Source organism: Prinia subflava, chromosome 14 (assembly GCF_021018805.1).
Source record: "Prinia subflava isolate CZ2003 ecotype Zambia chromosome 14, Cam_Psub_1.2, whole genome shotgun sequence".
Classification (NCBI taxonomy): domain Eukaryota; kingdom Metazoa; phylum Chordata; class Aves; order Passeriformes; family Cisticolidae; genus Prinia; species Prinia subflava.
The window spans coordinates 2,553,973-2,579,689 of NC_086260.1; the positions used below are offsets into that span (position 1 = coordinate 2,553,973).

The 25,717-nt window shown below is 44.5% G+C and overlaps 1 protein-coding gene across 7 annotated transcripts in view; it reads right to left on the minus strand.

Moving 5' to 3' along the window:
- CHL1 (cell adhesion molecule L1 like) overlaps positions 1–25,717 on the minus strand; it is a 146,256-nt gene that overhangs the window by 83,592 nt on the left and 36,947 nt on the right. Inside the window, exon 1 of one of the 7 annotated variants that reach the window (XM_063411330.1) lies at positions 12,005–12,660. The exons of the other annotated variants lie outside the window; for them this stretch is intronic. The gene's annotated coding sequence lies outside the window, so the exon portion shown is untranslated. Of the gene's footprint in view, positions 1–12,004; positions 12,661–25,717 lie in introns of those variants that run through there. 7 annotated transcript variants of the gene reach the window in all.

A 25,717-nucleotide genomic window follows, 5' to 3' on the forward strand; every position in this document is an offset into this window, starting at 1 on the left:
CTGGGCTCTCACACCTCACCCAGCTCTCTGCAAGGGTTTGGAGCACAGTTCTCCCTCCAGAGAAAACACAGCCCTACCCAGTAAAAACAGGCAGTTTGCTCACGCCCTGTGATTCGCGCTAGAATTCATTTTGGCTTCTCCACGGAGCAGGTTCACAGGGATGAACGTGGTGGGGAGCAGCCCTGGCTGCCCATAGGTGTGTGGAAGGTGCAATCCCCAAGGCTCAGCAGGGCAGGCTGCCTGTGGGGCCGTGCCCAGGCAGCAGCAGCGAGGTTTTTGCTGCACACATATGTTCCAAAAGCTCTGCACAAAGCTCCTGAAGAGCCCTGACAATCATCCTGAGCAGAAGCCAAAAGCTGCTGCCTCTCCTGCTGGAAACTCAAGGAATGAGAGTGGCCCCCAAGACTTCCAAGGGAGAAAAATGCAGATTGCTTTTAAATATCTCTTTCTAGGCTCCCCCAGCCCTGCCGGGGTTACCAGGCAGAGTGATTACAAACAAGCGCCTCGATTAGGAATTTGAGCACAGCAATAAATTGCCCAAGCAGCTGCTGCACTCTGGCTCGGAGATGAGTGCCCTTTAGCGTTTGCTAAAGTGATTTCCTACAAAATCCCTGCCATTTGTCAGGCCACTACCTGGAAAGTGGAATACACTTACAGGACTCGCAGATTCATCACCGGCTAATTCTGTTTTCTGAACAGCACAGAACAAAAAGGAGACAACGCTCAGCCATCAGCTTCTTTCACATCTCACATCAGTTTTAAGACAGTGGTTACTGCCTTCCACAGAGAGTCACAGAAGGGTTTGGGATAGGATGGTTTGGGATAGGAGGAACCTTAAAATCCATCTTGTCTGACCCCCTGCCATGGCAGGGACACCTTCTACTGTCCCAGGGTGCTCCCAGCCCTGTCCAGCCTGGTACTGGACACTCACAGAAATCCAGGGGCAGCCACAGAAGAAGTGCCCAGCTTCTCTGGACACCCTGTGCCAGGATCTATCTAGGAAGTATTTTTCCTAATGTCCCATCTAAACCTACTCTCTTGCAGCCTGAAGCCATTCCCTCCTGCCCTGTCCCTGCAGGCCCTTGCAGAAGTCCCTCTCCAGCCCTCTTGGAGCCCGTTTAGGCACAGTTAGGTCATCCCAAAGCCTTTTCCAGGCTGAGCAATCCCGATCTCTCAGCCTTTCCTCAGGGCAGAGCTGCTCCATGCCTCAGCTCACACAGCTGACCCTCCCAGCCCTGGGGCTCTGCCCCACTCCGACCCTCCCAGGGACAAACTGAGCCCCAGCCCAGCCCTGCACCATCCAAGGGACAGGAGATCAAAGACAGACACACAGCCAGGGATGTGAACAAGCTGTACCAACACCCAGCTCCTTTCTGACACGGGAATTTATCTGTTCATTTAGATTTAATCCTGCTTCTCGTCCTCCTGGCTGCAGGAGCGATGTGCTGGAACCGCAGCCCTGAGCAGAGCCACCGTTTGCACTCCAGCATTGTTTTCTTTCCCTAAATGACTAATTTATACTGTGCATTCTCTAACACCACAGCCATCTGCCAAAAGGTGTTCAAACCATCCACACTGCAGCAGACTCTATTAATATGTATTAACAATCACATTACAGTTGACATAAGCCATTTCTGTACATGCATATGAAAAATACCACTATTATGTTTAAAACTTTCAGCTAATCATGCATCACTGGTTTTCTCCCTCGGAGTTTATAATTTAAATCTTTAAATGTTTCATAGCAGCCTCATCAAGCCAAGATTTCTGATGGCTGTGGAGCTGAGACAGCCCATTAGAGTAACAACAAGAAAAGGAAAAAAGAAAACAAATAGGAACCTGGTTTTGGGAGGGGAGGGGGGAAAGGGGGGGGAAGAGAAATTATTTATAGATAGCAATAAAGTAATAATAATTAAGAAATAATGTGCATCTGCTTTGTTCATTGTTTGCTGTGATACTGGTCACGGTGCAGGGACAGGACAGGAGGGATGGGTGTGACATAAATCTGTCCAGAGGACATGGATGGCCAGCAGACAGAGCAGCGGTGACAGATGACAAGCCCAGAACAGACAATCAGAGGTGACTTTGCACAAGCCAGCACAGGAGCAGCCCTGCTGAAAGCTGTCTGAACATCAGACCCCATCCAGCTCCCCGGCCCGGCTCTCCCTCCTGCAGGGGCAGGAAACATTCCCTGATTTCTGTTTCACCCACAAATTCCAGGGCTTTCCCTTGGCACAGCTCAGTTAAAACCTCGGGGCTCAGCAGGCTCTGAGCAGATGAAGCCCCAAGTCCCCAATCCCTGCAGGACAGGAGCCCCCCAGGCAGCTCACAGGATGGGGAGCAATAAATATTTCCAGGGATGGGGATGCTCTGCTCACCTAAACACCACCAGTAATCTGTAAACCCCATCTCCGGGGTAGTCTGAAAATCCCAGAGTGGGTTTGGGGTTTTCTTCTTGTGGTTTGTGTAATTCCCCTCAAGAATTTAAGAGGCAGATCTGAAGCGGAAGCATTTATTAGACTTGCCGAGCTTTTTCCCCACCTGAATTACCTTTTGTGAATGTTAATCACGGTCATTACACGGTTTATTGTCTGTCAAATACCTCCATTACCACACTCCCCCCAAACAAACAAACAAACAAATAAAAAACCAAATTAAAACAAGATTAAAATAGGTTAGGGGAGAAAACAAGGAACACAAAACTGGGTGCCATTTCATAAAGAATTTTTCCCAGAGATTCAGATCCCTTCTCCCTTTACCACACTCCTCATTTCCAAACTATTTCAACCACCTTTTCCTATAAATGTCTTGAAAAGCAACTCTCCAAGAGGGAGTGTAGTGCTCCTCTCCATGAGGTGGATAAAAACCTCTGGGTTCTCTCCTGAGTCCAAATTTTTATCCCAGCCCTTCTTGCAGAGCCACTAAATAAAGCACCAACTACTGGAATCCAAAGTGCTGCCAATAAATTATTGCATTTAGAGTTGAAAGGTGAACTGGGAAAGGGGACAAGGGCAACAGAAACAGGTTTTTCTAAGGAGTTGGAAAACCTTTAAGTTTCAAGACTGAAATATATGAATTGCTATGAATTTATGAGGTTAAAATTATCTGGAAAAGTCATGCATGCATAAATCCAGAATCTAAGATTAAGATGCTTCCTTCTTTACTCCTTATGCCAAGATAATCTTGTGTAGTTTATGCTCTGCTCCCTTGGGTGACCTGGTACCTTTTGAATTTTCCAGAGTTGTTCCTTGCCCTTAGCAAAAAAATCCAGTCCAGTGAGGAATTCTAGCATTCAGGTTTGAAGAATAAAATCCATAACAAAATTCCAGTCCTCCAGGGTGGTTGTTTTTGGTTTTTTTTTGGTTTTTTTTTTGCAGTGTTAATTGAAGCAATTTATAGAAGTGAAATGCTGCAAGAAACCTGATTTCAAATGAACACGTGCTGAAGAACCTTTGGAGAAACAGCTGGAAGAATCAAGAGTAATCACTTTGTAAATTCATCTTTCAACCATTCCTTTCCTACACCTGAAGGAACAAGTCCATGCAGGTTTGCTTTCCTTTCCTCTGAGATTTCAGGTGTCACAGCCAGCCTGGCTCATCCTGACACAAACAGCCAGAGCAGCTGGAAAAATATTCCATGCACTGCCAAGGATCAGCTCCAGAGACACCTGAGACCAGCCCAGGCACCCCAAAATCTCCTGGGGTCACGGCCAAGGACAGGCTCTGCCACCTGAAGCAGCAACATCACAGCAACATCCTCTGAATACTCCAAAACAACCCCTAGAAACTCCAAATAAACAAAAACAACAACAACAAACCTCAAAAAAAACAAAAAAAAGGCAAAAAAAGGCAAAAAAAGGCAAAAAAAGGTAAAAAAGGGCAAAAACCCAAACCAAAATAAACTCCAAACCATAACGAACAAAAAAATAACCAAAAAATCCCACCAAAGCACCCCAAAAGCAAGTTCCACTTTCTTTCAAATGTATTTCATTGCAGATATTGATGCTCTTTCCCCTGAAAGCTTCCAAAAATGTAGATAACACATTGGAAATACATTTTGAACCTCTTCTGAACCACAAAACATCAGCTGAGGTTCCAGTGGGTTTCAGATCTGTTGTGTTAAGGAGCAGACTTGAATTTCTCCCCAGCATCCCTCCAGGCAGACAGGTAATACTGTGATTCATTTTCATCTATCAGAATAATGTTTAAATATTAAAAGCACTCATTGCCAGGTTCATTTCAATTATTAACACTTGATTATCTATTAATTGATTGTATTATTTTTTCATCAAGTGCTGGAGTTTGTCCCTAGGATCGCTGCTATTCCAGCTCCTCCCTACACCCTGAATTCACCCTGGGTGAATTATGAAATTTGAAAGGAACAACTTTGGAAAATTCAAAAGGTACCAGGTCACCCAAGGAAGCAGAGCATAAACTACACAAGATTAGCTTGGCATAAGGAGTAAAGAAAGAAGCATCTTAATCTTAGATTCTGGATTTATGCATGCATGACTTTTCCAGATAATTTTAATCTCATAAATTTCATAAATTTCACCTCTGCTCCTGGTTGTAAACACAACACCCAGGAGTGAGAAATCAGCATTTGTGTCAGGAATCTGGACTTTTGTGGAAGTTTTTTTGCATTAAATGAAAATATTTTTCATTCTGTCACTTGTTCAACCTCTGGTTTTTTCCACTACTCACAGCCAAACTCCACAAGAGAACAGCAATCACCTGCCCTGCAGACCTGCCCTTGCACAAACCTAACAGTTTGCTTTCAAGTTCAACTTTAAATTAAATCATTTTGCAAAGTATTTAATCACACAGAAAGCAGAACGTGAACCTTCTTTCAGGGGAGATCATGTCTCTGATAAAGAATTCTCCTTAACCTGACTGTGAGGAACTTTGGACTTGAAAATGCCCAGACCCATAGGATGCAACTTCCATGACAAGAATCTATAATAACAGGCCAATGTACACAATACTCATAATTCATGGTTATACTTGATAAATAAAATCAACTTTTACACCTTTTCCTCATCTTAAAAAAGCCCTTTTCAATACTGATTTTAGAATTGCTGCTTATTCCCCTCAGCAGAACTAAGACCACACCCTCAGGGAATTACACAAGTGGTGATTGTGGTACCTTGGTGTGAACTAAGCTCTGAGTAAGGGTAAGACACAAATATTTCACACACAGTTATAGAGATTCTGCTCCTGTTCCGGGAAAACTGCCACAGAAATGCATATGGCATTCAAATGTCATTTTTCTGGAAAATATTTGGCATTTAAGGACAGCGGAAAGTCAACATTTGAACACGCTCAGAAACAAATGGGGTTTTTTGCAAGAGCATGTGGGGACAGCACAAGGGAGATGGATTCAAACTGAGAAAGAGCAGGGCTAGATTAGATATTAGGAAAATATTCTTTACTCAGAGGGTGGGCAGGCCTGGCACAGGGTGCCCAGAGCAGCTGTGGCTGCCCCTGGATCCCTGGCAGTGCCCAGGGCCAGGTTGGACACTGGGGCTGGAGCAGCCTGGGACAGTGGGAGGTGTCCCTGCCATGGCAGGGGGTAGAAACAGATGATCTGTACATCCCTCATAACCCAGATAATTCTGTGAATCTATGAACACATCACAGCAGAACAGAATAAATCTGAAGGGGAAGTCCAGGCTAGCAAGTTGCATGAAGGCTGATTCGGGATTGGAAAGGACTAAGACAACAATCCAGACACACAGCGGGCTCTGAAGGTGACAGAGAGGACATAAACAGCTCTAAGAAAGAAAATGCAAAGCCTTCCCTCTCTCCTTGGCTGCTGCTTCATCACAGACATGACATCCCCTGCCACACTCAGTGCCCAGGGCTGGGCACAGCCATTCCCCAATATTCCAGAACTTCAAACACAGGCCAGGCTGGACAGGGCTTGGAGCAGCCTGGGACAGTGGGAGGTGTCCCTGCCATGGCAGAGGTGGCACTGGATGGATTTAATGTCCCTGCCACGGCTGTGTGACACTGACACAAACAGGGACAGACAAGTGGCCTGGCTTTAGGGAGGAGAGAGCCCAGGGTCAACGCTCAGCCAGGAGTCAGGCAGGGCTCAGGATGAATCCCATATCCCATCCCAGATCCCATCCATCAGTGACAGCCCTGGAGCTGCTGAGCCTGGCAGGAGCCACAAGCAAAGCCCTTCACGCTCAGGAGCTAAAAGGGCACAAGTGGAGAGCAGGGAGAAGAGATTTGGAGCTCCAGCACATCAAAGGCTTAGTGACATTGAAGTAATAAGAAATAATGAATATTTAACTCCCAGTTCATATTAAAAAACCTATTAATGTTTTATTTTGTCATCCATAATGAAACAAGAAATTGGGCCAGTGGTTCTTAATGACGTCTGTGGGTACACAAGGAAAACTGCTGGTCCAAAAGCACGGCAGGAGTGGGCAGTGAGGGCCATGGCAGCCTGGGCTGGGGCTCTGGCAGCCTCAGCAGAACTTCTCTGCACTCTGGGAAAAGTTTGTGAAGGTGGAACAGAGCTCAGGGCAGGATGATGTGGATTGCAAATCTCAAATCTGACCCTGTCACTGCAGCCCTTCCCAAATTGCTGTGGTGTCTTTAGTTAAGGAGATGGTCTTGGACAGTCAGTGACAATGACACAACAGAGCTCTCCCAGGGATTCCTTCCTCCTGGAAGAGTCTGAAAGGCAGGATAAAGTGACACTGGCAGCATCATCCTCCTCTCAGAGCAGTGTCCCCTCCCTGGCACCGCTCACTCCCCTCCAATTCCTCACCCTGATCCCTGAAGTTTTAATTCCCTGTATTCCAGCCCCTGTGCTGCCCTGAGCTCACACTCAGGCTCACTCAGCTCTGCACACAGCAGGGACACAAAACAAATCCTTCTCCTGCTGCACACCAAGGACAACTTTCAGCTCCAAAGCACAAACAAGGGTGGCTGAGGGAGGAACAAGAAGGATGGGACCTCACAGCCTGCAGCTGGAATTGGACAATTCAACCCCAATGTGCAAATGGACCAAAACTCATCAAAGTGTGAGACCTGGTGACTGTTTGCCCATTTTGGGACCATTTTGGGTCCCCCTTGGGTGCAGCCCTGGCCAGGGTCTTGTCCTGCCCAAGGTGGATCCTAAAGGCCTTTCAATAAATCTCTGCTTTATTCTCTGGCTCTGCCCAGTCTCTGCTCCAGCTCAGCCTGCCCAAGGCATCAACCCAGGGAGTCAAACCCCTCCCTATTCCTGACTCCTTTGGAGTTTTTCCCTCTCTCATCCCAGCAGCACCCAGACAACAAAACCCTGCAGATTGCAGAGTGCAGTGTGGATACCCAGCCCTTGGACACATCTGAGTTCCACAGATCACTTTTACCAGTCGAGGTCTCAGCTTCCCTGCTGTAACTCACTCATTCCTGACGCCCAGGCCCTGCCAGGGCAGATCTGCTTTGCATATCCTATTCCTTATCAGAGCATTTAGCCACAGGAGCCTCTGGAGAGCACATTAGCAAAGATTAGGGACTAATTTGACCAAAGACTTCCCTGGGGAGCAGCGGTGCTGCAGTGCAGGAGACACAAGTGCTGCTTATCCCAAGTGCCAGGGATGAGCAGGAGAAGGTTAAAGCTCCTGCTTTGGGTTCTCTCCAGTTCAAACCAGCCACTAATCCCTAATAATTTAATTTATTTGCATTAGTGGACCAGGGAGTCAATATTTGTGTTAGCTTATCGCACAAAATAATTTGAAGTGTTTCTTCTAAATCTGGCTCAATTTCATTTCTTAATGCTAAAGCACCTTTATTTCACGAGATACCAGGAGCCTAATTAATATTTCATGCTTATTACTTAGGCTCAGCCTCACAATGATCAATTCCTAAACCCAGCTGCCACAGGACTCTGCTTTGGAGTATTTAATCTTTTGGTATCTGCATTTGCAATGAGTTTACATCAACTGATTTGGTTCCATTCTCATACCTGAACCCTTCTTGTTAATTAAAAGAGAAAAAACCAGTGTGGTGTTGTCTCTGCAGTTGGGGTGTTTATTTCCTCTCCTTCTCACGTTCTTCCTCTGCACTTTCTGCCTGCAAGGCACAAAGTACTGAGAGATTTCCAGACACAGAGTTCCTGAGTTTAATCTAAATTAAGCCCCACGTCCAATTTGATAACAAATCTCTGCAATGGAAGTATTCCATTGGTAAATACTTGATGATTGTAATTACAAAGCTAAAAATCATAACATGAAAGTGTTGATTAATGCTTCAAAGCAGAATTCCCAGCATTCTGTATATGGAATCCATCTGATTCATCCTGTATGTGATTGCTCTGTTTGGCCTCAGGCTAAAAAATCAAATTTTTCAAATTATTTCTTCCCACTATAAATGTTTCTGCTGGGAAAATTTGCCTCTTTTTTTCTCTTTCTTTCTTTCTGTCTGTCTGTTTGTCTTTTTTGTTTAAAGATCTTTGAATTCAAGCCATACAGTCAATAAATACACTTTGAATTCCTTATGTTCTGGGATCACCAAGGTGGTTTTTACTGCAGCACACATCGTCCCTGACTGGGAATTGTGACTTTGGGAAGTTGAGTTGCTAAATTTCAAAGGATTCTCCTGTAGGAAGCATCAACACACAGCCAATTTTTCTTTTCCTAGTCCTTTTCCACATCCTTTTCACCTGCAAGTGAGGAATGAAACCACACCTGGAAATTCAGCATTCCTGCTCCTAAACACTCTGAGAAAGAGACATTCAGATTTATTTCCAAGCCTAAGACAGAATAAAATCACCTTTCTGGAGCTGTAGGAGCATCCTTCCAACCTTCCCTTTTGGGGAAGAGCTGCATTCCCGTGCCCTCCTTTTCCAGGAACCAGCTCTGGACACGAGGCTGAGCTTTCCCTGCTGCCAGAGCAGATCTGGGCAGCCCCAGCCCACCCAAGAGGGGTTTGGAACCTGCACTGCTGATAATTAACAATTAACATCCCCTCTGGGCTGAGGGGATGCTGACCCCTGCTGACCTCCCTACCATGAGATGCAGCATTTTAATATTAAACAGCAACAGGGGGGAAAAACAGAGGGAGGGGATGGGAGGAAAAAAACTCCAAAAGAGAAGACTTAAATTCTTAAATTTATGCCTGAAGGGGATCAAATCCAGCCTGAAAATGTCTGTCTGGCCAGTTATGGACAGGGCTCTCAGAGCTCAGTGTCAGCTCAGATAGACAAACTGAATATTCACAAATTCCTCACCCATCACTCATAAATGACCTTTCTTTAGCCCTGCAAGCAGCAGCTCTGCTGGCAAACTGTGGGGGGAAAGAAGATCCTGCCTAAGCAGAGCTTTTCCTGTACATTTTCCATGGATTCTGGGCAGAGTGTGCCGTGAGGGGGTGAGGAACCCATGGCTTCAGTCACTGCCTTCATCAAATTTCTTTTTTTTGCAGCTGCAAAAGCCTGTACAAGGAGAATTAAAGCTTTTTTTATGGAAGCAGGAGTGGAAAAAAACCCAATCACCTCAATGCTCATGGAAAATAAGGTGAATTCTTTTAGAGAAGTCAAATCCATAGGCACTAAAATTCCCTCCTCAGTGCTATTTGCCAGGCCTTTCACAGATAGATGGGAAAAATTCATTGATCTAATGCCCAAAATTATCATCATTAATATGAAAACTTAAACATGCCAACATGGGGCATTTGGAAGCTCTGTCCTACTGATATTCCTGTGGAGAACATTTATCCTGTTATTCCTTTGGAGAAATGTCAGCAGAGTTCTGAGCACAGAGGAAAACTGCAGGACTGATTAAACCACATTTAAACCACGAGAACACGCAAAACTGAGTATTTTCCAGGATCATTTAAATCAACCTTAATTACAGACCCCAGGTTTATCTGTGTCATCCAATGTCACAATACTTCAAGGCAGGTGATGAGGAGAAAAAGGCAAAACTCCCCAACAACTGCATCCAGCAGCAGAGCAGTATCTGCATTATTCATCATCAGTCGTGCAGTGACAGATCCAAAATAATTAGTATTATTCACATTAACTTATGCAATTCCCCTGCCTAAAGAGGAGCCATAAAGAAATGTAAAGTAATTATAAAGCAGAGATGCTCTGGATGGGCTGGGAAATTCCGGTGGAGCAAAGCTTGGAGGGAGGAGGAAGAACAAAACTTGGGAATAACGTGGAGTGGCAAAAAATGCAGTTGGCAAAGGAGAACAGTAAATGAACTGAAAATTCTGGTGTGTACCTCACAGATTAGGGAAACCTGTGGCTTTGAAGCAAAAAGGGGAAAAAAAAGGGAAACAAGAAGTAAAAAGGAGACAAAAATAACACTGGAGAAGAAACAAAAAAGAAACAAAAATCAGCAAGATGTAAAAAAGGATATAGAAAATACTAAAAATTTATGTATATTATTATGTTCTTTTAGTCTGAGCTTTCATGGCAAAAAGCAAGGACAGAGTCCTATTAAATGTGGCACAGAATCCTGGAATGGTTTGGGTTGGAAGAACCTTAAATCCCATCCAGTGCCACCCCTGCCATGGCAGGGACACCTCCCACTGTCCCAGGCTGCTCCAGCCCCAGTGTCCAACCTGGCCTTGGGCACTGCCAGGGATCCAGGGGCAGCCACAGCTGCTCTGGGCACCCTGTGCCAATTCCCCACCCTCCCAGGGAGGAATTCCTGCCCAATATCCCATTAATCTCCTTCTCTTTCAGCCCAAAGCACTTCCCCTTGTCCTATCACCATTTTTTCCTGATGAAAATCAGAAACTTTTATCCCTACAAGGCCCCCTGTCTGGAAAAATAATTGACATTTGCTTACTGTCCATGTAGAGCCAAAGGTAGAATCCCCACTAAGGAAACATCAAAGTTAGCAAGAGATTCCAGCAGAGCTTGACTCTCACCTCCAGAAGGAATTCCAAGAAATTGCAAGTTTAGATAAACCTTCAGAATCCGAAAGGGCACTGCCTTGACGTGCAGCTGTCCCCATTTATTACAGAGACAGAAAGAAGCTGCTTTCCTTCAGAAGGAGCCAAAAAAGAAGAAGAAAAAAAACCAAAACTGCCAGGCAAAACCTGGCACATCCCAGAGCAGCCAAGTCTGGAGCTCATTAGCCCTGGGGACTGCACCCAGTGCCAGCTGGGAGTGTTCACTGTACCCAGTGGCTGTGGTAGGACACTCTAAAAATGCCAGCAGTGCTGGAGAGAATCTGATTTCCAGCAGAGAAAGTCGAGAGTTTTCTGAAAGGTCCCCACAAAGCACCTGAATCTGGGTTTTACAAAGCTCAAATGTATCAGAGACACACTCAGTGAAGGAAACCTGGTGCATCTGGCTAAAAATCTCATTCCTCTCTGACCCAGAGGACAGAGCAGGTAAAAGGGATTGTTCCAGTCAAGGTTGTTTTAGAGGTGTTCTAAGCAGCAGAAAGCACCGGGCACTTGAGGATAAACTCGGATGTCTCAGCTCTGCCCAGCAGCTCTGAGGGGACATTGGGCACAGCTGGGAGATTGAGAAAGCAGGGTTTGTTAAGAGATAATAGAAAAGAAAAAACAAAAACAAAACAAAACCAAACCAAAAAAACCAAACCAACCAACCAAACAAAAACAACAAAAACCCCAAAAACAAACAAACAAACAAACAAACAAACACAAAAAACCCAAACCAAACCAAAACAGAAAAACACAACAGCAATAACAAAACTCACAAAACATCTGGGTTAAGACCAGAATTCAGAAATCCTGCCTTTATAGATAAAAATCCTGATCTTACACTGATATATGCAATAACCAAGGCACTGAGCTCCACAACTGCAAAGAGACAAAGAGAAGGTGGGGAGACAGCCAAAACCAAAAAGTACCAGCTCAGTCTTGGGGTCACCCATCACAAACATCTCCCCAGGGTGCTCTGACACCACCACAACTCCCAGAGCCTGCCTCCCACCCCATGCACCAGCCCAGATCTCACATCTGCCCCTTGCTGGTGGCATCAACCAGCCACAGACCCCCAAACCAGCTCAGAAATTCCAAACCTTCCTGGGGCAGCCTCTGTGCTCCTCCTCCTCACTGCTCTGGATGGCTCTGGGACCTCTCCTGTCCCCTCATGCTCCTCCTGGGTTGATGCCACCTCCTCTCCTCCAGGATTTCTGCTGTCTCTGCCCCCCAGAGCAGCTTCCCAAGGAACCCTGACAATTCCAGGGAATTTAACCCGAAGTGTTCTGCAGATGCACCGAGTGGCCATTTAAGCAGTGACTCATCTTTTCTGGGAGCCTTTTAAGGAGCTGGGCTGGCACATTTACAAGGAGCGTTTCTTAATCCCGAGTTTTGCAATTTGCAGGGTGATACATCCCGGCGCTGGAAATCTGGATCAGATGGCAGCAGAACCACGTTCAGCACCAGATTTCCCTGGATGTGCCACTTGCAAAGAGCAATCCTAAAATATCTGAGTTTGTCCTTCTGCCCCATCTCAATTAACTCCTCTTTTAAAAGGAGTCAGCTGAACTTGGCCGAGAAAGACGTAAATTCTGTGTTCTGTTATAGCTGAGCAAATGGTATTTTAAATATTTTTTTAAATTAATTCCTCTACTTTTCTCACTTCTGTCTCTGACTCTCCGAGCTATCTGAAACTTTTCCAAAGATTTTTTTTCTTTGTTGTTGTTTGTTTTGGTTTGGTTTTTTTTTTTTGCAATTACCAGAATCCTATCCCTTAAACTTTCCTTCATTTTCTGGGGGGGGTTCTGTTAAGATCAGCTTATCAATAAATTTTATGCAGCCAAATTACTGGAAGTACCATGAAACTCTGAGTAATTAGTGTGTAAATAATTAACACTCAAGTAAGGTCACTCCCAGCAAGTCCACCCTAGGCTATGAAGGCCTCTCACTTAGATCATCATGAAATATTTCTACATCTTCATTTTCCACCCTGAACCTGCAAATAACAGAGGGGATCAGGTTCCTTCCAGGAGGATCTCAGGCTTCACCAGAAGACCCTGCACCAATTTATGAAGTATGGCACCTTTTTTAGCAATCACATTTCCAAACAGTAAATTGTTTTTGATTATTCTGAGTTTTCTAGCAGAAGTCAGTGTGCACCTGCCTTTGCTACGTCACCAAGCTGCTGCTTCTCTGCAGCTTCCTGGTGATTTCAAAGCCTGGAAGTACTTTTATCCATCTTTTCAATGGATTGCAGATGGGAGAAAGTGGCAGACTTGGAGACAAAAAAAAACTCAACCCAACTGAGTCAGAGAAATCTGATGATTCATCCAAACCCAAGGGAAGAGGAAGGAAAGAGATCTGTCCCATATCTTGCTGTAAAACAAGTAAATAATACCCAGTGCATCCAGGTCACTAATTTGGACAACTCAGCAGGGAACTGGACAACCTCCTCCACAGAAACAGCCACAAATTAATGACCCTTAATCATTAATTAAGCTAATTCCTTATGTTAGACTTCTCAATGAAATGAGGTATGATGGAAGTCTGAAGAGATTAATTCCAAAAGGATATTCCTGAATTATTCCCTGCCCAGTAATGGAGCAGGGATGAGCACCAGCTCAGCCCCTCAGGACCAGGTGCCAGCCTGGGCTCTGCATGTCAGAGCTCCTACCTGAGCACATGGAACACAATATTCATTCTTTGTACTTATAAAAATACATCTGTGGCCTGGAAAGGACACTTAACTCACAGCAAGGCAAAGAATCAGTAATATTAATTAGATATTTTAAGTCTGAAAATCTCTGTTCTTTGCAGTTCTACCACTCTACACCAAAACATTCCCTTACCCTTTCACACACACAGAAAAAAAACTCCAATTCCTTCAACACACAATCCTTTTCTTGATGTATTTCTCCCCAAAATGGTGCCCCAACGCTCCTTTGCTGCCTTGTGGCACAATCACCCCCATCACCAGCACCCAGACCTGGTTCTTGCCCCTGTGGGATCAAGAGGGGCGATGTTCCCTCAGACACAGCTCTGAATTCCAGCTCATCCATCCTGCAAGTGAATGACTCTGAACAGAGGCAGTGCCACGAGAAACCCAAGCTCAGGTTAATCCTGATACCAGGCAACCTTCTCTTAGTGCTCCTTAAAACTTCCTGCTGGAAGGGGAAATGCAGTTTCAGGGCTGGCCATTGCCAGCAATCCTCAGGGAGTCCAAAGGCTCCAGCTCGTGATGGGAACTCCAAAAAAACCTGTCAAAAGCATCAGCAGCCCTCAGGGAGACAAATGTCCGTGTTCCAGCCCCTTGGCTGAAGAAGTCCTTTGGTGAGTGGCATCAAGAACTGCTCTCTGTTGCAAAGCAAGAAACAAGTTTTGCCAGTGCTTTCTGAATTTGGGGCTGTTTTGGTGTTTGGTGCCTTGCCAAAGCTGAAATATGGAAGTCCTTGGTAAAGCCACTGCTTCCCAATAAAATGTTTCTAAAAGTAGAAAAGTCTCTGTTATCACCTTTGTGATGAAATTCTCATTTATTCAGTGCCAGGCTGGGCTTTCAGGGTTTTACTGGGAAGTGCTGGATTATCCAATCTGCCCCAGCAGCCCTCAGCTCTGGGGACTGAGCCATCCTCACCCACCAGCCCTGGGGACGGGACAGCAGCACCCAGAGGTGCTGGGACACCCCAGAACAGCCCCTCCCCAGGAACTCACCAGCATTCTCAAAAATAAAAACTCAAATATAAACCCTTCAGAGAGAGATCAAAATCCTGTGTGATGAGCAGGGGTTTGGCAAAAACTGCACATCTTGACTGGGGGTTAAGGTTATGATGTTGAAATGGGCTGGATAAATGAGAACTGGTTTTGGTTTGTTGTGGGGTTTTTTGCTTTTTTTCCCTTGGCAAAGGGAAAGAAAAGAAATGCTCTTTTCTGGGACAGCTTGTTGAGGAAATGAGGCTCTTTACACTTGTGCAGCCTGTCCCAGTTATCCAAACCCCTCCATCGCTGGCAAGCAGGGGAGCTGCAAAAGAAACAAACTCCAGCCAGTGCTTCCACTGAGAAAAAAAACAAACCATTGCAAATTCAGTTTGAGAGCAGCTGACTGGCAAACCCCAGCTCGTTTGCTGGCAGAGCAGGGGCTGTGAGTAACCCACGAGTATCTCCTGCCTGCTGGGGAGGGCAGAACAGGCACCAGCTCTGCCCCGTGCACGGACTGGGGATGTCAGGCTGGAGGAAACCACGACAGGTTTTGAGGTTCACAGGTTACAGAATATCTTGTTCTGTAAGAAAGGCTCGATTTTTAATTACCTGGAGAGAATTGCTTTCCCTGTTATTTTGTGCTCTAGGGTTATTATTAACTTTTTAACATAAATCTGCATTGTAGAACTGTAAACCCGAGTTGGTTAATGAAAACAACCACCCTGTGGGGACACACACAGCAGCTCAACAGATGATCAAAAAGCCCTTTTTTTTGCATCATTAATCTGCAGGATTTCATGAAAGAATTAGGAAAAATAAGCAATTCTCTAACACAGGCATGAAGCATCCTTGAAAATATCAATTCCTCCCCCAAAACCAGTTTGCCCAGAACCACTGCACAGCAACAAAGAGTCCCTCAAGCCCGAAATGAAATCATTAAGCAGCAAGAACTCAGTGGAGAGCTCTCCTTGCCCAGTGGAAGAGGTTTCCTAGCCCTGGTGTCTCGTTCATTAATTCCCAAATGAGGGATGACGAGCGCAGACAGTGTCCCTTTGTCCCTGAGTCCCTCGTTAGTGGGTGTCCCCTCAGCCCTGTCCCCGAGACACAACTTGTGCTGTGACCACAGAGACCTCGTGGGCAGCTCCAGCCAAGGCAGACTGACCATCAGAAAGGACAGAGGTTATTCCTCAGCAGCCTCTTCCCAGGGAAAAATCCATCCTGGCCCCGTCCTGGTGCCCTCACACCTTCCAGCAGCACCTCTGCACAGCCAGCAGAGCTCCAGCCCCCAGCCCAGGCAGGGATTCACCCAAAATAATCTCCAGGAATCTGTCAGGTGTTTGCCTGCCAGGCAGCAGATTCCAGGGAAAGGAGCCTTTGGAAAAGCTGTGGCTGTTCAATGTGGGAGAGAGATAACGACCCCAACCCTAATCCAACCCTAACCCCAATCCCAACCCTAACCCTAACCCAACCCTAACCCCAACACCAACCCTATTTCAAGGACCCAAGTCCTTGAATTTAATGAGGCAACAGCACTTAGGGCTGACTCTTCCTACATGTACGTAAGGAAATAATTCCCTTGTAAAGAACTCGTGTGGTGATTGGCTTTGCCCTTCCTGCTAATGATAATAAAGTCCATCCAAATCATGCCAGGCACTGAACAGCCCCTGTCCTGTACTTACCCTTAGCCCTGTGCAGGGACAGAGGAATAACTACACTGAGGGGAGAAGGTGCATCAGGCCAGTGAGCAATAACCCACTGCCCTGCTCTGCCATACTCAGACACAACCAATGATTTTGGTTTGGGCAGGATAAAAAATGCTGAGCTTGGCATGGAAACGTTAAGAAGAAATTGATTTTTTTTTTTTTTTTTTCAAATGGAGTAGTGAGGAAATATGCAAAGTGAGAATTCTCCAAGAGATATCTGCCTGCTTGGAAATCCTATTTCCAGGCAGCCACAGGAGATGGTGCAGCCAAATAAACAGATTAAAACCCACGGGCTGTCGGTACAACTGAACAACGATCCATCTTTGAGCTGCTCAGGAATAACTTCTACAGCAGCAATTTATGATGTGGCCTGACAGGAAGGGTTTGGCGGGAACATGTCAATAGCTCAGCAGCATTTAAAGAAAACCCCCAAGACATTTGTCACGTCTCTGTCAGGCCCGACGGCAGCCCTTAGAAACGGGAGCTGCAGTGACTTTGCAGCCTCCTGCTGCTGCCGGGTGCTGGATTTGGGCGGGCAGGGTGCAATCCTGGGAGTCTCCTCAGCCCACAGGAGGGGCACGGAAAGCGGGGATCCATCCTGGGCATCCCCGAGGGGCAGGGAACGCCGGGGCGGGCACAGGAGAGAACCGCGAACGGCAACATGTGAGAGCGCGTCCTCGACAGCAGCCCCGGGCACTGCACGGACAGGACAGACGGACACTGCACGGACAGGACAGACAGACACCGCACGGACAGGACAGACAGACACTCCATGGACAGGACAGACGGACACTGAACGGACAGGACAGACAGACACTGCACGGACAGGACAGACGGACACTGCACCGACAGGACAGATGGACACCGCACCGACAGGACAGACGGACACTGCACGGACAGGAGAGATGGACACTGCACCGACAGGACAGACGGACACTGCACGGACAGGACAGACGGACACTGCACGGACAGGACAGACGGACACTGCACGGACAGGAGAGATGGACACTGCACCGACAGGACAGACGGACACTGCACGGACAGGACAGACAGACACTGCACCGACAGGACAGACGGACACTGCACGGACAGGAGAGATGGACACTGCACCGACAGGACAGACGGACACTGCACGGACAGGACAGACGGACACTGCACGGACAGGACAGACGGACACTGCACGGACAGGAGAGATGGACACTGCACCGACAGGACAGACGGACACTGCACGGACAGGACAGACGGACACTGCACGGACAGGACAGACGGACACTGCACCGACAGGACAGACGGACACTGCACGGACAGGACAGACGGACACTGCACGGACAGGACAGACGGACACTGAACAGACAGGACAGACGGACACTGCACCGACAGGACAGACAGACACTGCACGGACAGGACAGACGGACTCTGCACGGACAGACACCGCACCGACAGGACAGACACTGCACGGACAGGACAGACGGACACTGCACAGACAGGACAGACAGACACTGCACGGACAGGACAGACGGACACTGCACGGACAGGACAGACGGACACTGCACAGACAGGACAGACAGACACCGCACTGACAGGACAGACAGACACTGCACGGACAGGACAGACAGACACTGCACGGACAGGACAGACGGACACTGCACCGACAGGACAGACGGACACTGCACTGACAGGACAGACGGACACTGCACCTACAGGACAGACGGACACTGCACCTACAGGACAGACGGACACTGCACGGACAGGACAGACGGATACTGCACGGACAGGACAGACACTGCATGGACAGGACAGACGGACACTGCACAGACAGGAGAGATGGACACTGCACCAACAGGACAGACAGACACTGCACGGACAGGACAGACGGATACTGCACGGACAGGACAGATGGACACTGCACGGACAGGACAGACGGACACTGCAAGGACAGGACAGACGGACACTGCACGGACAGGACAGACGGACACTGCACGGACAGGACAGATGGACACTGCACGGACAGGACAGACGGACACTGCACCGACAGGACAGATGGACACTGCACGGACAGGACAGACGGACACTGCACGGACAGGAGAGATGGACACTGCACGGACAGGACAGACAGACACTGCACGGACAGGACAGACGGACACTGCACGGACAGGACAGACGGACACTGAACAGACAGGACAGACAGACACTGCACGGACAGGACAGATGGACACTGCACCGACCAGGAGGGATCAGAGAGCCAGAACTGGGATTCCATGTCAGAGCTGGGATTGATTGCCAGAACTGGGATTCAGAGTGTCAGAACTGGGATTAATTGCCAGAACTGGGATTCAGAGAGCCATAACTGGGATTCAGAGTGTCAGAACTGGGATTAATTGCCAGAACTGGGATTAATTGCCAGAACTGGGATTCAGAGTGTCAGAACTGGGATTAATTGCCAGAACTGGGATTCAGAGTGTCAGGAAACACGGCATCTCCTCCCCACGCACACGAGTCACCGCTGCCTGCAGATGGAACATTGGCAGTGCCAGCAGAATCCCATCTGCACACCGCCGCTCTTTGAGGCCTTCCAAGTTACCACAACTTCACAGAAAATCGCAGTTCTAATTTCTAGACTGATCGTCTTCCTATTTTTAATTAATTTAGTATTTTACCTGATAAGGAAAAAAATTCATACAAATTTTTTCAGCTTTTTTTTTCCCTATTATTCAACTGACTTTTCTGGGTTTGCCCCACTGACTTCGTTGGGGCTGTTTTATTTACCTGAACTGACTTCCAAAATAAACTCCATTGATAAATTAATTCTGTAATCCTCCCTACATCACAGGATGCAAATCTGTATACATAGCATTTGCTTATCTACTTTTTGATATTAATTCTTACATTTTTAATCACTCTCCATTCTCTGGCATTTTCTTATGCTATTCTGTCAAATAATGAATCTAGAAAATAATTCAATAGTAGCTCAGTCACTTTCAGAAAATGAATTTATATTTCCATTTTCTGAAGGGTACTCTGTTGTTTTTTGCTTTTAAATTATTTCCTTCATTCCAAAGCACAGGACTGGAGGTACTTTAATATCACATCTGTCTCAGAAATCCCAAAGTGGATGGTGGCATTGCAGAAATGAAGAATATTCTTCATAGCAGAAGGAAATACATTAATGTTCCAAATCTGCAGGGGCAGGACTTGGAATAAATTATTAAAGCATAACAAAAAAACAGGCTGCAGTTTTTTGAGAGCATCTCAGAATGTGTGGCTTATCACTATTTTTTTAATACATTTATCCCATTTACCATGTATTTATTATTCCAATTAGCCTTTTGCCATCGTCATGAGAAACAGTGCAGGGCCACCAAGCTCTAAAAATCCCAGTGCACTCCAAGATGGGTGAGATTTCCAGTTTAACCCTTGCCATCCCTCTAAATCCTCTGTGTTGGATGCTTGAGCTGCCCAAAACCAACTCTTCCTCCTGCTGCTGCTGCTGTTAAACTGGATTTGCTCTGCTGACCCAGATTTAAGTAAGGATCAGACACCAGGACAGCAAAAAAGGGCAGGAAATGCAATGGGAGAACAGAACCACACCTGCAGTGCACTTGTAAAAATAATACTAAAGCTGCCTGGTTATTGTGGGTTGGGTGAGTAATGCAGAAATGTGGATCTTCAAGTCTTGGAATCCAATTAATGAAGACTAATTAAGCAATAAGAAGTCATTCATATAAATCCTAATGAGTTTTTCTAACCTTTCACTAGTTGAATTAACCATGATTAATCAAAAAAAAAAAGAAAAAATGATGGTCATTTACAAAAGAACCTTTTTACTTTTGGTGATGAGATCCCTTCTTCCTACCTTGCCTGAAAAAAGGGATTGTAAAGGTAAAGGGCAACATTAGTCCATTATCTACCTGAAAAAGAACTGCAAATCACAAAAGGTTGGCATTTTCTACATCTTTTTTAACCTATTTCTTCACAAAAAGACATTTTACAGTGACCAGACCCTCAAGGGAATTCATTTAAACTTGGAGTTTGGACTGAGCAGAGAGCTGAGGACTGTGTGGGTAAGATACAGCTGGATAAGTCATAAGGGCTAAATTCCTTTTGAAATGCTTCTGAATCTACTGAAATTCTCTATAAACTACCAGGAATCCATTTTTAGCACTCTCTGGGAATGACTGAAGGCAAGGGATGGTCAAACAGAGCAGATGTTTTTACAAATGGGAAAAAGGAGGTCTCCAGAAGCCTAAATTCAGATCACGGGAAGATCCAGGAACAAATGAAGAAACAATTAAATTACAAGTGCCTCCAGGAATATAAAGTGAGAAGAAACTGCCAAGATTTGAAGTTCTAATCATGTCAACCCAATCTTTCCTTTTTTAAAAAATCAGGATAATTACCCTATCACAGGAGGGAATTAGCTGTGATACATTTTGAACAGACAAACAGAATATGTTTGTCACAGTAAGGTCCATTCAACAACTTGTGAGTTCACACTGATAATAAAGACACTCAAAGATTATTTTTGTCTGTCCACTTCCAAATTGGGGGCCTACACCAGCACACCTGAACCAGGTTTTTGCCTTAGCCCCATATTTTTATGAGCTGTACACAGTGTGAGGGAATCACCAGGACCCCAAAGGACAACACTGATGGGGAAAAACAATCTGAAGTAATGAAGATAATTTAATAAAAAGGTAATAATAATAATTCAAAGGAAATAATTCCCAAAATAAGTAGGATTTTAATACAAAGTCCTGGTTATTTTGGGAATAACCAAGGGCAAGCTTTAAAATATGAGGTTTTTTTCAGACAGGCAATGGGAAGAGAGGTTGGAAAGGATAAAAGCCAAGCGTGAGTCAGCAAGGAGAGGCTGCTGCCAGACACAAGTGGTGTTTGGGGAAATATTACCAGATGTTAACCACAGGACACAGGAGGTAATTACCCACGTGAGAGTCAGAAAACATGACCTAGAAAGGAGAATATTTGCTCTCTCCATCGAGAGAGGGGGCTGGAAAAGGGGCACGGCAGCAATATTCCAACACATGACAGGGTTTAATTAAGAAGGCTCCAATCAGTTCTACTTTGGGAACACCACTCATGGCTGCCTTAATTCACTGAGAGGGAAATTAGGGACAGACAGTATGGAAAGCCGTCTGAGCGATACAGTTAATTATTTTCATAAATTATCTCCAAGAAAGCTGCTGTGACCCATTGCTGGGAGCTTCTAAAATGACCTTGACACGACCACCTCTGCTGGAGGCAGGGGATGCACTGGGGTCCAGAGGGCTCAGCTGGGTGACCCCTTAAAATCTGGGCCAGATTTGCATTCTACCCCTTATTTTTTAGTGTCAAACCCCAATAAATAACATCTTAAAAATGTTATTATCTCTTCTGCAACAAAACCATTGAATTTGGCACAACTGCTGCAGCAGCAGCCTTGTAATATCTTCCTTCTCAAATTCATACTGGATATCTTCAAGCCAGCTCAACCATGGACAAGAAGTTGTCCATACCTGAGAGTTCCCAAAGCATCTCCTCCTAAAGGCACCTCTTCATCCCAGTGCTCCCAGTTTTATCTTTTCCAAACTGGCATAAAACCAAAGCAATAAAAGCTCCCCTGTTGCACCTCTAGCACTCCTGGGTACATTGGGTTTTAACACATCTTCTCCACATTATCCTCAGGGAAAAGCCTTCAGGAGGAAAAGGGTGGAGTGTAATAAACCTCCTTCATTTTGATATTTGTATCACATATTCTTACTCATTTTTCCTTAATTTTCCATACATTTGCTGGTCCCATATAGCACTTTGCAGTAAAGCTCATTTCAGCACCAAAGCAGAATTTTATACTTCAATTTACTGAAGTAACAGATGAGCTTTGCTGATGCTGAATTTAACTTTGTGTTTTTATGTGATTTTATTAACTCGTTTATATAAAACTGGATTACACTCTATTACCAATCTATTTTCTCTGTGTCTACAAGTATCTGGTAATACAGCAGATAAATCTGAAATAATAGGAATAACAAAAGTACTATTGTGCACAATTATAGCTTGTAGCACCCAAAATCAGACATCATTAGTAACAAATGACGATATTATATAAAAGAAATACCATCTGAAAACTGATTTTACACGGCATATTAAAGACTTGATGGCTCAGGAGATGGGTAATAGAATAAAAAGCCTTTTATCTCAAGGTCATCAATTCAAATCCAAGTCAGACTGATAGCAACTGAAAGCCATTTGATGAGGGTGCTAATGAGCCCGGCCTCGTTAGTGGAAATTTAAGAACATCTCAGAGTTCTGCTGCCCTGAGAGAGGAGCAAGGGAGGTTTGGAGGAGCAGACCCAGCCCAGCAGGCAGGGCTGTGCCTCCCTCCCTACCCCGGGCCATCCCTGCTGCAGGCACCTGCTCTGCTCCAAATTCACAATAATTCACTGCTCCAAATTCACAATAATTCACTGCTCCAAATTCACAATAATTCACTGCTCCAAATTCACAACAATTCACTGCTCCAAATTCACAATAATTCACTGCTCCAAATTCACAATAATTCACTGCTCCAAATTCACAACAATTCACTGCTCCAAATTCACAACAATTCACTGCTCCAAATTCACAATAATTCACTGCTCCAAATTCACAATAATTCACTGCTCCAAATTCACAACAATTCACTGCTCCAAATTCACAACAATTCACTGCTCCAAATTCACAACAATTCACTGCTCCAAATTCACAATCATTCACTGCTCCAAATTCACAATAATTCACTGCTCCAAATTCACAACAATTCACTGCTCCAAATTCACAATCATTCACTGCTCCAAATTCACAATAATTCACTGCTCCAAATTCACAACAATTCACTGCTCCAAATTCACAATAATTCACTGCTCCAAATTCACTGCTCCAAATTCACAACAATTCACTGCTCCAAATTCACAATTCACTGCTCCAAATTCACAATAATTCACTGCTCCAAATTCACAATAATTCACTGCTCCAAATTCACAATAATTCACTGCTCCAAATTCACAATAATTTACTGCTCCAAATTCACAATAATTCACTGCTCCAAATTCACAATTCACTGCTCCAAATTCACAATAATTCACTGCTCCAAATTCACAATTCACTGCTCCAAATTCACAACAATTCACTGCTCCAAATTCACAATTCACTGCTCCAAATTCACAATAATTCACTGCTCCAAATTCACAATAATTCACTGCTCCAAATTCACAATTCACTGCTCCAAATTCACAACAATTCACTGCTCCAAATTCACAATTCACTGCTCCAAATTCACAATAATTCACTGCTCCAAATTCACAATAATTCACTGCTCCAAATTCACAACAATTCACTGCTCCAAATTCACAATAATTCACTGCTCCAAATTCACAATTCACTGCTCCAAATTCACAACAATTCACTGCTCCAAATTCACAATAATTCACTGCTCCAAATTCATAATTCACTGCTCCAAATTCACAATAATTCACCGCTCCTAATTCACAACAATTCACTGCTCCAAATTCACAATAATTTACTGCTCCAAATTCACAATTCACTGCTCCAAATTCACAATTCACTGCTCCAAATTCACAACAATTCACTGCTCCAAATTCACAATAATTCACTGCTCCAAATTCACAATAATTCACTCCTCCAAATTCACAATTCACTGCTCCAAATTCACAATAATTCACTGCTCCAAATTCACAAAAATTCACTGCTCCAAATTCACAATTCACTGCTCCAAATTCACAATTCACTGCTCCAAATTCACAATAATTCACTGCTCCAAATTCACAATAATTCACTGCTCCAAATTCACTGCTCCAAAATCACAATTCACTGCTCCAAAATCACAATAATTCACTGCTCCAAATTCACAACAATTCACTGCTCCAAATTCACAACAATTCACTGCTCCAAATTCACAACAATTCACTGCTCCAAATTCACAATAATTCACTGCTCCAAATTCACAATAATTCACTGCTCCAAATTCACAACAATTCACTGCTCCAAATTCACAACAATTCACTGCTCCAAATTCACAATTCACTGCTCCAAATTCACAACAATTCACTGCTCCAAATTCACAATTCACTGCTCCAAATTCACTGCTCCAAATTCACAACAATTCACTGCTCCAAATTCACAATAATTCACTGCTCCAAATTCACTGCTCCAAATTCACAACAATTCACTGCTCCAAATTCACAATAATTCACTGCTCCAAATTCACTGCTCCAAATTCACAACAATTCACTGCTCCAAATTCACAACAATTCACTGCTCCAAATTCACAATAATTCACTGCTCCAAATTCACAATAATTCACTGCTCCAAATTCACAATAATTCACTGCTCCAAATTCACAATAATTTACTGCTCCAAATTCACAATAATTCACTGCTCCAAATTCACAATAATTTACTGCTCCAAATTCACAATAATTCACTGCTCCAAATTCACAATTCACTGCTCCAAATTCACAATAATTCACTGCTCCAAATTCACAATTCACTGCTCCAAATTCACAATAATTCACTGCTCCAAATTCACAATTCACTGCTCCAAATTCACAATAATTCACTGCTCCAAATTCACAATTCACTGCTCCAAATTCACAATAATTCACTGCTCCAAATTCACAATTCACTGCTCCAAATTCACAATAATTCACTGCTCCAAATTCACAATTCACTGCTCCAAATTCACAACAATTCACTGCTCCAAATTCACAATTCACTGCTCCAAATTCACAATAATTCACTGCTCCAAATTCACAATTCACTGCTCCAAATTCACAACAATTCACTGCTCCAAATTCACAATTCACTGCTCCAAATTCACAATAATTCACTGCTCCAAATTCACAATAATTCACTGCTCCAAATTCACAACAATTCACTGCTCCAAATTCACAGTTCACTGCTCCAAATTCACAATTCACTGCTCCAAATTCACAACAATTCACTGCTCCAAATTCACAATAATTCACTGCTCCAAATTCATAATTCACTGCTCCAAATTCACAATAATTCACCGCTCCTAATTCACAACAATTCACTGCTCCAAATTCACAATAATTTACTGCTCCAAATTCACAGTTCACTGCTCCAAATTCACAATTCACTGCTCCAAATTCACAACAATTCACTGCTCCAAATTCACAATAATTCACTGCTCCAAATTCACAATAATTCACTCCTCCAAATTCACAATTCACTGCTCCAAATTCACAATAATTCACTGCTCCAAATTCACAAAAATTCACTGCTCCAAATTCACAATTCACTGCTCCAAATTCACAATTCACTGCTCCAAATTCACAATAATTCACTGCTCCAAATTCACAATAATTCACTGCTCCAAATTCACTGCTCCAAAATCACAATT